The 15,172-nt window shown below is 54.0% G+C and overlaps 1 protein-coding gene across 8 annotated transcripts in view; it reads right to left on the bottom strand.

Annotated features, from left to right (window-relative positions):
• CYRIB (CYFIP related Rac1 interactor B) overlaps positions 1-15,172 on the bottom strand; it is a 118,463-nt gene that overhangs the window by 97,261 nt on the left and 6,030 nt on the right. The window contains exon 1 of one of the 8 annotated variants that reach the window (XM_080646804.1): positions 10,592-10,688. The exons of the other annotated variants lie outside the window; for them this stretch is intronic. The gene's annotated coding sequence lies outside the window, so the exon portion shown is untranslated. Of the gene's footprint in view, positions 1-10,591; positions 10,689-15,172 lie in introns of those variants that run through there. 8 annotated transcript variants of the gene reach the window in all.

Here is a 15,172-nt window from a genome sequence, read left to right as displayed (position 1 = left end):
AATATTGAGGGTGAGAAAGAATCATTGATCAGCTGCCTCCTGCACAACCCCTACTGGGGATTGAGCCCGTAACCAGGGAATCGAACAGTAACTTCCGGGTTCGTAGGTCAACGGTCAACCAATGAGCCATGCTGGCCGGGCTCATTGATTATTTTTTTTTTTTTAAATATATTTTATTGATTTGTTACAGAGAGGAAGGAAGAGGGATAGAGAGTTAGAAACATCGATGGGAGAGAAACATCGATCAGCCGCCTCCTGCACACCTCCCACTGGGGATGTGCCCACAACCAAGGCACATGCCCTTGACCGGAATCGAACCTGGGACCCTTCAGTCTGCAGACCGACGCTCTATCCACTGAGCCAAACCGGTTAGGGCTCATTGATTATTTTAAAAGAACCCAAATTAAGTTCGTCTGCGGACGATCTCTGCCTTGGGCAAGCACCTAAATCGCTATGTTAGGAGCCACTCTGAGCCACGCCCTCCGCAGGACCACGGCCAGACTGTCCTGGGCGAGGTCATGGGGGAGCGCACCTCGGACTCACTCCTGCCTGGGAGCAGCCCTGCGGCCCTGTCACCCATCACTCCTGTGCCAACGCTGCCGCCGAGGCCGCCTCTGCCTGGCGCTCATCAGGGTTAGGGCCTCCCCAGCACGAGAATGGGGCTTCCTCCTCCTCCAGCTCTTCTACGGATCAGTGTTCTCCCAGTGCCAGCCCAGTGTGGGCACAAAGTATGAGCTCAGGAAACATATGCACAAGCAGGCATATGCAGAGCCGGTATGGGCATGTCTGTGTATGTAAGCATGGACGCAGAGGCTCCCCATGGTGGACAGGAGGAGGCCTGTGTGTGTCTGCACCGCCCCAGAGCCAAGCGCGAACAAAGGAAGTGTTTCTCCATCTCTCACCATGGAGAGCAAGCGCCAAGCGGAATTTCAAGCCGCTGTGATTGCAACACATCTAAAGCAGTGAGTAGCCAGAAGTCACGTCCAGGCATTAGGCCCCAGCTAGGGTCTGGAGAACTGAACCGCCGGCATCTGAAGTTTGCTCAGGCATCCATTCGTTTTGCAAACTGTCCTACACACTGTCTTCCCAGGGCCTGGCACACAGGGGGAGCGGAGCCAGTGTCTTGAATCCTAATGAAACCATCTGGGAGGATGGGGCCTATCTGGAACCAAAGCCAAGGGAACAGAGCAGGTAAGACCCTTAGGGTAAGAATTTGGCATTATCATTCCCCCTCAGCAGCTCAGTTCTCAGAGAGCTTAGGTCAGTGGTCGGCAAACGGCGGCTCGCGAGCCGCGGTTTGCCGCTCTGTTGACTAATGAGTTTGCCGACCGCTGGCTTAGGTGACTTGCCGATCAGACTAGCTGGGCCTCCACTCCCACTCTCTTCATACCGACTTCTATCCCGACTCGACACCCCAGCCAGCTTCTGGCTCCCCCTCTCCCCAGGGACCAGAGTTCCATCTGCCTCCCTGTGATCAACACACTGTTGGGGATCTCATGTAATCTGTCCGCCCCCCCCCTACCCCGCCCCGCACCGGGGAATATTTGTAGGATCTGTTGAAGATCTAAGCCTGTGATGAAAACAAAGAATGGGTTCCTAATAATGGAAACCAGGTAGATGTTCATTCATTAAGCAAATCCTACTAATGGAACGCCAGGTAGTCATTCATTCATTAAACAAGTCTTTCCTGAGCACCGATGGCATGCTCCATTTAAGGGCAGAGACGCAGGCGTGAACACAGGCCAGTTCACAGCCCTCTCAGGTCTGACCGTGAAACAGTGTTACAAAAGGTGGTGTCCTTGTGGTGGATGGCTGGATGGAGTGCAGAAAAGGTGGCTGTGGCTCAGTGGTTGAGCGCTGACCTATGAACCAGGAGGTCATGGATTGATTCCCACGCCCCGGTTGCGGGCTCAATCCTCAGGGGCGTGCAAAGGGTAGCCGATCAATGATTCTCTCTCATCATTGATACTTCTGTCTCTCTCTCCCTCTCCCTTCCTCTCTGAGATCAATAAAAATATTTTTTCAAAAGAAAAGATGGTGTCCCTATGGTGAATGAATGAATACACGGACGGATAGATGAATGAACTGCAGAAAAGATGGTACCCCTTTGGTGAGTGGATGGATGGATGAATAGATGGATGGATAGACAGGATACATGACCTGTTGGGAGGAGGGGTGGCCATACAACTCTTCACTCCCAGGTCACTGTTAGCTATTGGGGAATCCCTGCCTACACTTACTCTCCTTTCGACATCCATGGGGCATGAGAAACAGACGGAATGAGCCCCCTTTTGCAGCCACTGCTGGCTTCCTCATTAAAGTCAAGGATTTGTGTTTACTCAGCATCTATGAACACAGAAGCAAAAGAAGTGTTTAAGGGAAAGCAGATGAAATGTGTGTAAGGACCAGCTCCTAAGATCAGGGGAAAGGCTGGGCGTTTTTAACTCTGATTAAACAAACATGCAGAGAACTAGGGCACAGGAATGTGCCGCCGCGGGGTTTCCAGGGCACAGCGTAAACCTGGACTTCCTGCAGAATTAATTGGTCCCCGGTGAGAGGTCTGCAGAGTTCCTCCGGACCACGCAGCTCATGTGGTCTTCCCGCCCGGCTCCTGCCACGAGGCTGTCACGTAGCTTCATTACTGGGTTTGGCTCAGTGATAAGAGTGTCAGTCCGAAGACTGAAGGGTCCCGGGTTCGATTCTGGTCAAGGGCACATACCTCGGTTGCAGGCTCGAGACCCCCGGCCCTGGTCAGGGAGCATGTGGGAGGCAACCAATCGATGTGTCTCACAAAGATGCTTCTCTCTTTCTCTGTCTGAAAATCAGTGGGGAAAAGTATCCTCGGGTGAGGATTAACAACAACAAAAAAAGACTGCACTTAAAAGTCGCGTGGAGCCCTAACCGGTTTGGCTCAGTGGATAGAGCGTCTGCCTGCGGACTGAAGGGTCCCAGGTTCGATTCCGGTCAAGGGCATGTACCTTGGTTGCGGGCACATCCCCAGTGGGGAGTGTGCAGGAGGCAGCTGAATTGATGTTTCTCTCTCATCGATGTTTCTAGCTCTCTATCCCTCTCCCTCCCTCTCTGTAAAAAATCAATAAAATATATATATTAAAAAAAAAAAGTCACGTGGACTTGGGGGTTAGTTGGGGACAGACAGCCTTTGGAGCAAGACTGTGTGCTGGGATGAAAAGAGCCTCCCTGATGAAGGGTCAGGAACGGACATTCTAGAACATTCACTGTCATCTCGCCTTGCAGGGGCTGTCTCCTCATCAGGCCACTGGCCAAGGTCCCCTCCGATGGCTGCTTCCCCCGAACCACAGCCTTCCTCGGTCCAGGCAGGAACCGGGGGTGTGGAGAAGTACCTCTCTTCTGAAATGCGGCGGGAGTCTGGGCTGAATTGGAACATGAGTGGCAAAGACAGCGGTGAGGAGCCCCAAGGAACCCCCAGGAGTTCCCCGGAGAAGAATGACTTCCCAGAGATCAAAGCGGGAAATGAGGGGTGACGCCCCGGGCCAGCCTTAATGGAACCCTAATGAACAATTTTCCACAACGGAGGACAGCAATGGGAGGGTGAGCCGTGAGCCCAGAAAGCAGCCCGTGTCTTTGATGAGGCGCTGATGAAACCCCCATCCCGGCTTTCATCTGGCTCCCCCGGGACCTTCACTGGCTCGTCACCATTTTCGAAAAATACGATCCTGAATATACATGAATCCCCAGCCGCCACGCTGAGAGGCCGGCCTCCTGCCTCCCCCCGCTCCTCGGAGAGGCAGCGCGTTCCCGGCAGACAAGGGGCAGCCTGTGCTCTCCTGTCCCAGAGGCTTTCTCACCGGTGTCTGCACTGGGCAGGTCCAGCGCTTTCTGCCCCTGAGGCCGGAGCCGTCTCCTCGGCCTGGGGCCAATCTCCCACGGCTGAGGCCCAGCGAACATCAAAGAGCTCTCTGGAAACAGACTGGGTTTTAACACCAGAGTGGAGTCCATCCTGGGTCCACTCCCAGCCGGCCTGGGTTCGCAGCCATTCCACGCATGAGTGATCAAGAGCAAAACACACCAAGGACTGCTCCAAAGCGGAGTCCATCCCCCTCACCCCCTGTAGTTCCTTGAATGCTGGACTATCTACTTTTTTTTTGCATATGCTGTTCCCTTTCTCTAAAATGCTGTTCCCAGCATTGGCCTTCAAATTCAGTTGAAACGGTCCCCTTCTCTATCAAGCCTTCGAGGGCCCCTCCAGAGTCCAGCTCGACATGTCCTGAGTGCATGAGCCTGGCCGAGCCCGGCGCTCGGCTACACGTGCTGAGGAGAAACATCCGAATCTGGCTGGACACCCTCCAGGCTAGCGTCTCCAATAACCTCTTGCTCCCAACACTATTTTTAAAACGTTACTGTGCAAGATTTAAGATGTATAAAAAAGTATCTAAAGAATAATCAAACCGCCTCTTATCTCACCACCCAGCTTAAGGAATAAAGTACAGAGGAATACCAAGTCCCCTGGGTACCCCACCCCTGCCCACCCCTCGCCCCCCGTTCCCCAGAGGCAGGCACTGCCATGCATGTCTTTATATTTTACTACAGCTGATTGTGCCCCCATAAAGAATGCGTATCATTGTTTTGCAAATTTTAAAATTTTCATAACCTGAGCACTTGGCGTGTTAATACAACAGCTTGTTTTTATGTCCATCTCCTCCACAATGCAGGACCCTCTGCTTCCTGCAAATGGCACCTAGCACAGACCTGGGCACACGGCTCATGCTTAATGCACGCGTGTAGGAAATGCAGGGCAAGCCTGACTGCTGTGGCTCAGTGGTTGAGCATCGTCCTATGAACCAGGAGGTCAAGGTTCAATCAATTCCTGGTCAGGGCACATGCCCAGGTTGCACGCTCAATCCCCTTTGGGGGGCGTGCAGGAGGCAGCCAATCCATGATTCTCTCTCATCATGGATGTTTCTATTTTTCTCTCTCTCCCTTCCTCTCTGAAATCAATACAAATCTCTTTTTAAAAGAGAGAGAGAGAGACAGACCTATTACCCAGGGCCTCACACACACTCAAGTGCATCCTCCCCACGCCTAAGTGATGCCCTTGTAAGAACCTGGTTATTACTTAACAGAAAAAGAGTGAAAGGGGAGGCCAAAAATATACAGGCACGCCATTCACACAGCTCTGCCAGAAGGGAGGCTCACAGAAGCCAAGGGACTTGCTTCAGGCAAATGGCAGGGCTGGTTACAGGCCGCAGGGGCGAGGCCCCGGGTTCCCGCAGCCCCAGGGAGCAGCGGACACCCACGCCCGCAGGTAATTAAAAGCCCGGAGCTGCCTTTTCCCAGCCCCGCTGAACACCCGCTGGGCCGCCAGCAAGGATTTGCTGAGCTGAGCTAATCTCGCGGGGAGGTGGTGATGCGGAGGATTAAATGAGATGATGTGCGCGGTGGGGAACCTCTCCCACCAGCAGCTTTATGTTCCGCCTCTGACCCAGGAAACGGCGAGGGGGAGGAGGGGACCCCGCCTGACTCAGCTGGGTCAGCCCAGGACCCGCTGGGCAAGTAGCGGGAGGCTGGGTCCCTCCCTTCTTCCTCCAGAACCGCAGGACGGCCTGGTTTACACGTCGCTCCCTCTGGGGGCGCTCAGGAGCACACCGCCCAGACACCGGACAGGAGAACAGATGGGGAGGGAATGGGGAAGAAGGGGGATTTTTCTGGACATGCAATAAACGCCTATTTGAGATGCTAAAAATGTGTTCCTCTTTCATATCTAATCATAGGAACACATATATACACATAGTCAAATTATGAATCTTGGCATCCGAAAGAGCTTAAAATATGGCAATTTCCATTTTCCACCCAAAGCAGAAAATGAATTCATACCCTTATTCATCAAAGGTACGTTTGGCGCCCACGTACCCCGGCGCCTTTCAGGATTCTGTGCCTCTTGAACATGTGGCTGAGGAGTGCTGAGCCCGAACCTCTCCAAACTGACGGCAAAGAACTCCTCAGAAAGCGACAGTTTTATTTTTATTTTTAAATATAGTTATTGAGCCCTAACCGGTTTGGCTCAGTGGATAGAGCGTCGGCCTGCGGACTGAAAGGTCCCAGGTTCGATTCCGGTCAAGGGCATGTACCTTGGTTGCGGGCACATCCCCAGTAGGGGGTGTGCAGGAGGCAGCTGATGGATGTTTCTCTCTCATCGATGTTTCTAACTCACTATTCCTCTCCCTTCCTCTCTGACATCAATAACTATATATATTTTTTTCAGCCTTTTTTCTCAGCAGAGGACTGCTGAGTCAGTTTTTTAAATATATATTTTATTGATTTTTCACAGAGAGGAAGGGAGAGGAATAGTGAGTTAGAAACATCGATGAGAGAGAAACATCGATCAGCTGCCTCCTGCACACCCCCCACTGGGAATCGAGCCTGCAACCCGGGCATGTGCCAGACCGGCCGGGCCAAAGCGACATTTTCAATACCATACAGGCTGTGTGGAGCCTGGTGCTCCCTTAACGGTCAGAGTTCAGCCACCCACCCAGTCAGAATCGTCTGCATCCATTTCTCTCTGCCCCTGTGGCCCAGCACAGAGGCAGGCAGAGGGAGACTCTGCCTCTGCTCCACGAGGTCAAGTGCAGGAGCGGGGAGACCTGAGTGCTGTGGACATGAGGTTACCTGCCTCCCCTGGGAACACACAGGACAGCAGCTCACCACTGAACCGGAAGCCCCCCTCTGCTCGGACCCTTACCTAGACAACGCCACCCAAACAGAAAACGACTATGCTTGCCATGGCTACCAGTCCGTAGCTGTCACTCATCCTACCTTCCCCCAGAATAACGTCCATAGGACTGGAAGAGAGTTGCCCGACTTGGGGCCCCTCTGGATGCCCTTCGCCCCATCAGCTTCTAACCAGGGGGCAGTGTTTGAGTCTGGAAGAGGCACATGACCTCTCTCGACCCCACGTGACCGCGTGTATAATAATGTCTTCTCAGAGGCCCAGCAGGGTCTGATCCCGGACAGCTATTGTATTTAAGAATTGCTGCTCTAACCGGTTTGGCTCAGTGGATGGAGCGTCGGCCTGCGAACTCAAGGGTCCCAGGTTCGATTCCGGTCAAGGGCATGTACCTTGGTTGCGGGCACATACCCAGTAGGGAGTGTGCAGGAGGCAGCTGATCGATGTTTCTCTCTCATCAATGTTTCTAACTTTCTATCCCTCTTCCTTCCTCTCTGTAAAAAAAAAAAAAAATCAATAAAATATATTTTAAAAAAAAAGAATTGCTAACAAAAATAAAAATAAAAAATAAGAATAGCTGGCGCTCTCTCCTGTGGCCGTGGGCCGGCCTGGCAGCATGCGGGCCTCAGGAATGCCTGCGCTGCTGTGTTGGTGAGTCCGGTATGTTCCGTTGCAGACCATTTCCCAAGGGATCTAAACGCTGGCTTCTTCCTTCCCCTGGAAACCGTGGCGTTCTAGGTTTCTGAGAAGAGAAGGGAGCCGAGGAGAGAGGAGGGGACGGGAGTGAAGTGACAGAACCGCATTATAGAAAACGTGTCAGAGAGAGAAAGGAAGGGAGAGCCAGTCTCCCCGCCACCACCTCGACACCATTTTCGTGTGTTTCCTTCCAAGCTTTTCCCTAAAAATGACTGCTTTTCTCAGCTCCCTCCCAGCCTCCTCGGCCCTCACGCTGAGTGACTGCAGTATAACCGATGCAAGAATTCAGTTACTGTCAGACACTTCGGTGGTTTCCAATTTCCTTTGTTATTGTGAAGATCTTTTTAAAAAATGTATTTTTATTGATTTCAGAGAGGGAAGGGAGAGGGAGAGAGAGAAACATCAATGATGAGAGAGCATCATGGATGAGCTGCCTCCTGCACGCCCCTCACCGGGGATCAAGCCTGCAACCCGGGCATGTGCCCTAACCGGGAATCGAACCATGACCTCCCAGTTCATAGGTCAACGATCAACCACTGAGCCACACCAGCCAGGCATATTGTGAAGATCTTGGTGCAACACTGTGTCCAAATTGTCTGTCGCTTCCTTAGGGAAGTTTCCCAGAAATGGGCAATCGGGGCTCTTGGCGTGAATTGGACGGCTGCTCTTTGGAGGACCCTGTTGGCCACCAGCAAGGAGATGCAGGTGCCTGCGTGGGGGACAGCTTTCCCAGGCGCCACCCAGTGAGCACAGCAGCCCCCGCTGGGTTTTCTCCGGCGCCAGCGCTAAGGGAACATTCCTGACTCTGCACATCAGCATTTCCAAGTCTCCCTGACGGAGTGGCAGCTCAGTAACGCACGGGGGGCCGGCTCCCTGCGGGGCCGAAGATGCCGGGCCTCCTGCCCCCACCGCTGGTTAATAGGATCAGGAACAAAAGATCGGGTTTCCCTTCTTTCAGTGTTAAGCGTCCAAGGTCTTGGGACAAAGATGTTTATGTGGAGAGAAGCATTTCCCAACCACACTCCAGTCACGATCACAGGGACAGGCGCCTGGGGGGGGGGGGGGGGGAGGGGGGAGGCGGGGGACACTCTGAAGGCCAGACCTTGTTGATTCCGCATTTCCTTCTGCGAAGGTCAGGTCAGACGTATGCAAATGTCTTTCTACACTTCCCCTGCCTTTCACCAGTTTCACCACCGAAACTAGACGTTGAGAAAGGATGCTTAGGAAAGAGCTGGTCCCCTGGAGGCAGGGCCTCAGGGAGGTGGGTCACCTCCAAAGGCTGGGTCCCCCCCCCCAACCCCCCTGTGGGCCCAGGAGCACCTTTCAGATCAACCCCAGAAAGGGGCACCTCCCAGAGGCTCAAGGACAGGCATAAAGGTTCGAAATAAATCTAGAAGCTCTTGGGACCAGAGAGATTGCTTTTACTCAAAAACAGTGAGTCAGACCTCGCTAGGCCAAGGGCGGCTGCGCCCTTCCTGTCCGCTGGGTCTCCCAGCCTGGAACGGCTGGGCCCTCCCAACACCCCCTCCAGAGTAATCACACTCAAGAGGGGAGACCCCAGAAGTCACTACAGCACACGTGTCCTATTTGTCACCCGCCCCTGGGATGGGACGACTGCGCACTCTGAGATGTCCCCGACGTGCCGCAACATACAAAGCCATGCCGTCGCCCGCTCCTGGTCCCTCATTCTTTCAACCAGTGGCCGAGGCGACCTTTCCAGCTGCTGTGTGACTCTGGGCAACGCACACCACCTCTCTGGGCCTCCGCTGGCTGCCTCAACAGGATCCCACCTTGGACGAGAATCAGCTCCCCAAGTGGGATTCCTAGAAGGGATGACACTGTGTGGAGATGCTGACCACCTCAGCACTCGGGGTGGGTGGCCCCGGATCAGCCCCCTCCACCTGGGAGACGCTTCCCCTTTTACCACTCATCCTCCAGCCCACGCCCTCCAAACTCCCTCTCCCGTGCGGGCCACGGGTGAAAGAGGCGGGAAGGTGCGACTGGGCGGTCCTCAATGTCCCTCCCGTCCTAGACCCACCGCCCAGTCAGAAGGAGGTGGTCCACAGGCCAAGGACGTCTGTCCTGGTGGCTTCTCTAGGTGGGTTCCAGGCACAGGTACCCCTGCGTCAGCATCACGTGAAAGCCCTGGCCAGCAAGGCGGATTCTTGCCCCTCCCACCCAGAAAGCTGAGCAGGAATACTGGGGAGAGGAAACACAGGCACAGAATATTCTGGAAAGTTCAGATACTGCAAATGGGAGGGACGCTGCTAGCTGAGCTATCCCTCCTGCATCGACCTTATTTTCTCAAGTCTATGTGGACCCTTATCCAAGCACTGGGATGCTCCTTTCAAAATCAGTCTCCCCAAAGCACGAACCCACAGCGCCCCTCTCTCCTCCACATCTTTCCTGGTGAGGGTACAGAGTAACGCACAGGATGCTACCCGTCCCAACACCAAATGCATCGAGGTATATTCATAGCATGAGTCAGTTTCACACACTAAATTTACCAAAAAACGCACCACTCAAATTAGCCCAAGTAAGCGACATGCAAGAGTAACTTATAAAATCTGAACCTCCCTGGCGGACAAGTGTGCGAAGGCGGCTGGCAATGCCGGTGGCAGAGACGCCCACCCAGAAAAGCTCCCCCTCTTCCAGCTGCAGCCAGGGCACCCCGCGGCTGCTCTTCGGTGGCACATGTTCTCTGGCGATTTTCCCAGCTCTAAGTTTCCTCAGCTTCCTCAACTGTAAGAAGGGGATAAGGTTACCTGCCTCACAGACGTCTTCTGAAGGCAAGAAATAAGACACGCAGTCCGGGCTGGTGTGGCTCAGATGGTTGGGTGTCATCCGAGGCACCCAACGGGCTGCCAGCTTGACTGCGGGTCAGGCAGGGGGCGCGCAGGAGGCAGCCAATCCATGTTTGGCTCTCACATCGATGTTCCTCTCTCTCTCTCTCTCCTCCCTTCCTCTCTCTCCAAAAATTCAATTTAAAAATCTAAATATATATATATATACAAAGTAAACATTGCCCATACTCAATAAGTAAAACTTGTTATTTTTATAGGGAAGACCAACAAAAATACCCCAAATCACAAACCCGCACAACATGATGTTTATGGGAGCCGCGTTATCAGGGAGGCTTTGGTCTGGGCTGAAAATGCCTGTGCAAAGGGTCGGAAATGCAGCCTCACTCACAGTTCCTGCTCCTCCTGCATCCACCGGCTGCTCTGTCCTCTGGTGTCCGGCGAGCTCCCTGCTATCTCCAATCCTAGTCAGAGGGTGTCTCCAATCCCTGAGTGACGAGGAAGGGCTGAGCGGGGCTGGGCTTGACTTAGCCCAAGGAAACAAATCCAAGGTCCTTCCTCCCCTAAGCTGCTCAGGCCCTTAAGGACTTGTGTTGGGTAGCAGTGGGACTCAGTAGTCATTCCCTACCTGGACCCATCACATAGTAGGTACTCATAGTAGGGCCTCGCATATAGTAGGTACTCAATTACTGTTGCTGACAAGCAGGGTGGACCTGATTCCTTCACAATGAACTGACCTCTCGACAGCCAGGAAGGCATGTTCAGAAATGACTGCAAGAGACCACTATGCGCTCACTCGCAGGACTCTGATCTGTACGTGCCTTGCGGTCCCTGGGGCCCCGGGAGCTCAGAGCAAAACCCAAAACCAGAGTTCAGAGCAGACATTTTGGGATGTTATTGCCCAAGTTTCACTTCCACATTGACTTCTGAATTCTACTTCAACTCTAGTTTTGAGCAAAGCCGGGGCCAGGGCACAGACCTGCCTGAGTCTTCAGGCTCCTCTCCTGAGGCCCTGGGGCTGCATGGAGCCGGGGACTCCAATTCCTGAGCCCCTCGTAGATCCCAGCCCTAAGCCAGGCACATTCCGACATTTTCTGAGTCAAGAGCCACAACAAGCCACAAAACAGGTACCCGGATGCCATTTGTAAAGGACTCCACAGTTAGAGAGTCAGGTGTGATCCGAGGCATGCCTGGCCCCAAGGCCCATGGTTCTTCACCCCACCACAGTCCCCTTTCAGAGGACAACCCCAGAGGGGCCAGTCAGTCCCAGGGTTCAGGTTTGCAGAAAGCCACACCATTTGAAATTATCTTAAAGAAATACCTGCCCCGCCATCAAGTTCATACCCCTATCTCTGCCGGAAGGACAGCCCTGGCCCAAAATTAGCACGGGACGATCGGTCCTCACCCACCTGTGACTATGCCTTGGGGGAGGGGATATATTTTTGGGAGTTTTTGCCAGGGGCTATGCTAGGAGCTTTCATACATATCACCTCACCTAGTCCTCCGAACATCCGAGAGGCCGGTGACATCAGCCCAGTTTTAGCCGTGACAGCTCTGGCTCAGCCAGGTGCCATGATTTGAGTCCCAGGTCACACCGTCATGGGGGGCAGGGCCAGGGTCCTTCAGCTCCTCAGTGTAACAGTATCTGCTGGACGAGCATTGAGTTTAAATTCTGAAGGGAGCCACTGGCCAGCAGAGACTCTCCGAAGCAGAGGAGTAAAGGATGGAGCTTTCTTCCCTGACGGCCCTGCCTCTCCTCATCCTTAACTCCTGGGCAGGCTGCACCTCACTGTCCTCCCCCCTTCTTCTTCTTCTTTTTAATATAATTTTATTGATTCCAGAGAGGAAGGGAGAGGGAGAGAGAGATAGAAACATCAATGATGAGAGAGAATCATTGATCAGCTGCCTCCTGCATGCCTCACACTGGGGATCGGGCCTACAACCTGGGCATGTGCCCTTGACGGGAATGGAACCCAGAACCCTTCAGTCCGCAGGCCGCCGCTCTATCCACTGAGCCAACCGGCTAGGGCCACCCTCCCCCTTCTTGTCCGAGGGTGCGGTGGGGAGCGGAGGCCCTCAGTCTCTGACACGGTGTCCCTCTTATGCCGTGCTGGGCCTCCTTTACCTCCGTGGATGTAAGGGCGTAGACTTCTGCCAAAGGAAGGGCAGGGGCAGAGGGATCGTTTGTGCTGGGGAAGGAAGTCCAGCCCCAGCAGCCCCTTGGCCTCAGAGCCCCCTGGGCAGACACCATGGAGCCCTGTGAAAGCCTGGCTTGGGAGCCAGAGACCTGGGTTCCAGTCCTGACTCAGCTTCTTGGGCAACATGCTTCCCCCTCTGGGTCCCAGTTCTCTCATCGGTTAAATTAAAAATACTGGATGCCTGCCAGCCGGCGTGGCTCAGTGGTTGAGCGTCCACCTCTGACCCAGGAGGTCATGGTTCGATTCCCGGTCAGCGCACATGCCCAGGTTGCCGGCTGGATCCCCAGTGTGGGGCGTGCAGGAGGCTAATCAATGATTCTCTCTCATCATTGATGTTTCTCTCTCTCTCTCTCCCTCTCCCTTCCTCTCTGAAATCAGTAAAAATATATTTAAAACTAAAATAAAATAAGGATACTGGAGGCCTACAACCTGAAACTGTGAGCACAAGGTCCCCCCTCAGTCCTTCCAGACCACAATCACGTGGGAGGCCCGGCAGGCTCACGCCCTCCCCTGTCTGGCCCGCAGGCTCCGTCCCCACCTCGAGCTCCGCTCCGGGCGGGTCCTGCAGGGCTAAGGAAGTGGCGCTGGCAGACCACGGCGGCGCTCCTCTCTACGCCCTCCGGGTTCTCCCGCAGCCTGTGGCCTCCATCTTCCCGTCACGCGTGTCTTGGATATGTCCGCCTCCTCCACTAACTGAGCCATCAGCTGCCTCAGGAACCTCCGGTGTCATATCCAGATCTGTATCCTCAGTGTCCGTCCGGCTCCCGGATGAAGGAGGGAGCGGGGACCTCCGAGCTCCCCCTACTCGTGGTCCACACACCAGCGTGTGGGAAGAAGGCAGACGCCATCACATGGGAAAGCGTTAGAAATGCAGGAACTCGGCCCACCCCAGGCCTCTGATTCAGAGTCTGCAAGGGGATCCCCAAGATTTAGGGGACAGTACACTCCAGGGTGGGAAGCACTGCTCCAAACTCCCTCCCAGCTCTGAGGTGTCCCTACCCACATCCCTCACACTGAGTAACCAAAAAGCCTCCCAGGGCCCTGGCCGGGTTGCTAAGTGGTTAGAGCAGCCGTGGGCAAACTACGGCCCGTGGGCCGGATCCGGCCCGTTCGGCTCTTCTATCTGGCCCGCGGAGCCGAAAGAGCGGAGGGTTCTCTTGCTCTCCCCTCCGCTCCTTTACTTTGAATTTATATTAGTTCACACAAACACTCCATCCATGCTTTTGTTCCGGCCCTCCGGTCCAGTTTAAGAACCCATTGTGGCCCTCGAGTCAAAAAGTTTGCCCACCCCTGGGTTAGAGCATCGTCCCATACGCCAAAAGGTCGCAGGTTCGATTTCCAGGCAGAGCCGGGGCAGGAGGCAACAGATAGATGTTTCTCTCTCACATTGATGTTTCTCTCTTCCTCCCTCTCTAAAAATTAATAGAGCCCTAACTGGTTTGGCTCAGTGGATAGAGCGTCGGCCTGCGGACTCAAGGGTCCCAGGTTCGATTCCGGTCAAGGGCATGTACCTTGGTTGTGGGCACATCCCCGGTGGGGGGCGTGCAGAAGGCAGCTGATGGATGTTTCTCTCTCTTCAATGTTTCTGGCTCTCTATCCCTCTCCCTTCCTCTCTGTAAAAAATCAATAAAATATTTAAAAAATAAATAAAATAAAAAATAAATAAAAATTAATAGAAACATGTCCTTGGGTAAGAACTTAAAGAAAAGCCCCCCACTTCTGGGCCATCGCAGGGCTCAGGAATCTTCTAGAAGCCTGCCACTGACTCACAAGCAGGATCTGAAAGGTGCGACCCCGGGGGATGCCTGGCACGGGTGACCCACTGGCCCTCTGAGTCTCAAGGGGGCCCAGACAGCTTTCAAAAATGTCGCTTTGCAACCAACGTCAGTTCCCACCCTTGGTTCTGTGGGTTTGGCTGCCCTCACGTTCCCACCCACCAGCCCCCACACACGAGGGCCTGCACAGCTGCCAATCCCTGACAGCAGAGACTAACAGCCCAAGCCCACCTGCCCCTCCTGGGCCTGCGTCCGCGCCCAGAACTGCCCCTCCCTCATTCTCCATCCTCGACATCCCTTCCGCGGGGAAAGAAAAGGAACCCTTCCAAAACACAGTTTCGGCTTTTGAATAAACCCTGCCATTCCTCTAATGGTTTCGGAAGATCTTAAATATTTATAAAAATCACTCCCAGCAACGCTTCATTAAACAAATGGCCTCGCCGACTTCGATATTTATGTGTTCATGAGCGCCATGGCCCCTCCCCTGCAGCAGATGGCAGCTAGGAAGTCTTTGAAAAGGCGGGGAAAGGACTCCACGGGAGAGAGCTACTCAGGGACTCCCCAGGGACTCCACCTGATGAGCTCTGTGCCCCGATCTTTCCGTCCCAGGAAGTGCTGCCCTGCGACCACCAGCCAGCAGGGGGTTTGGGAAAGCTTGGAGGCTGGAACTTGAGTCTGGGACGAAGCTGACAGCCACAGGCTCGACTCCCAGAGGGGACTGGAGCCCTCCCTGTAGGTGGAGGGACAGCCTGGCCGGCGTCGCTCAGGGGTTGACCATCGACCCATGAACCAGGAGATCTCGGTTCGATTCCCAGTCAGAGAATATGCCCAGGTTGCAGATTCAATCCCCAGGAGGGGGGCGTGCAGGAGGCAGCTGATCAATGATTCTCTCTCATCATTGATGTCTCTACCTCTCCCTCTCCCTTCCTCTCTGAAATCAATAAAGATATAAAATTTTTTTTAAAGAATAAAAACATTCTTTCAAGGTGGAGGGACAGG

Source organism: Plecotus auritus (genome assembly GCF_963455305.1).
Source record: "Plecotus auritus genome assembly, chromosome: 11".
Classification (NCBI taxonomy): domain Eukaryota; kingdom Metazoa; phylum Chordata; class Mammalia; order Chiroptera; family Vespertilionidae; genus Plecotus; species Plecotus auritus.
This window is presented reverse-complemented; position numbering and strand designations above follow the sequence as displayed.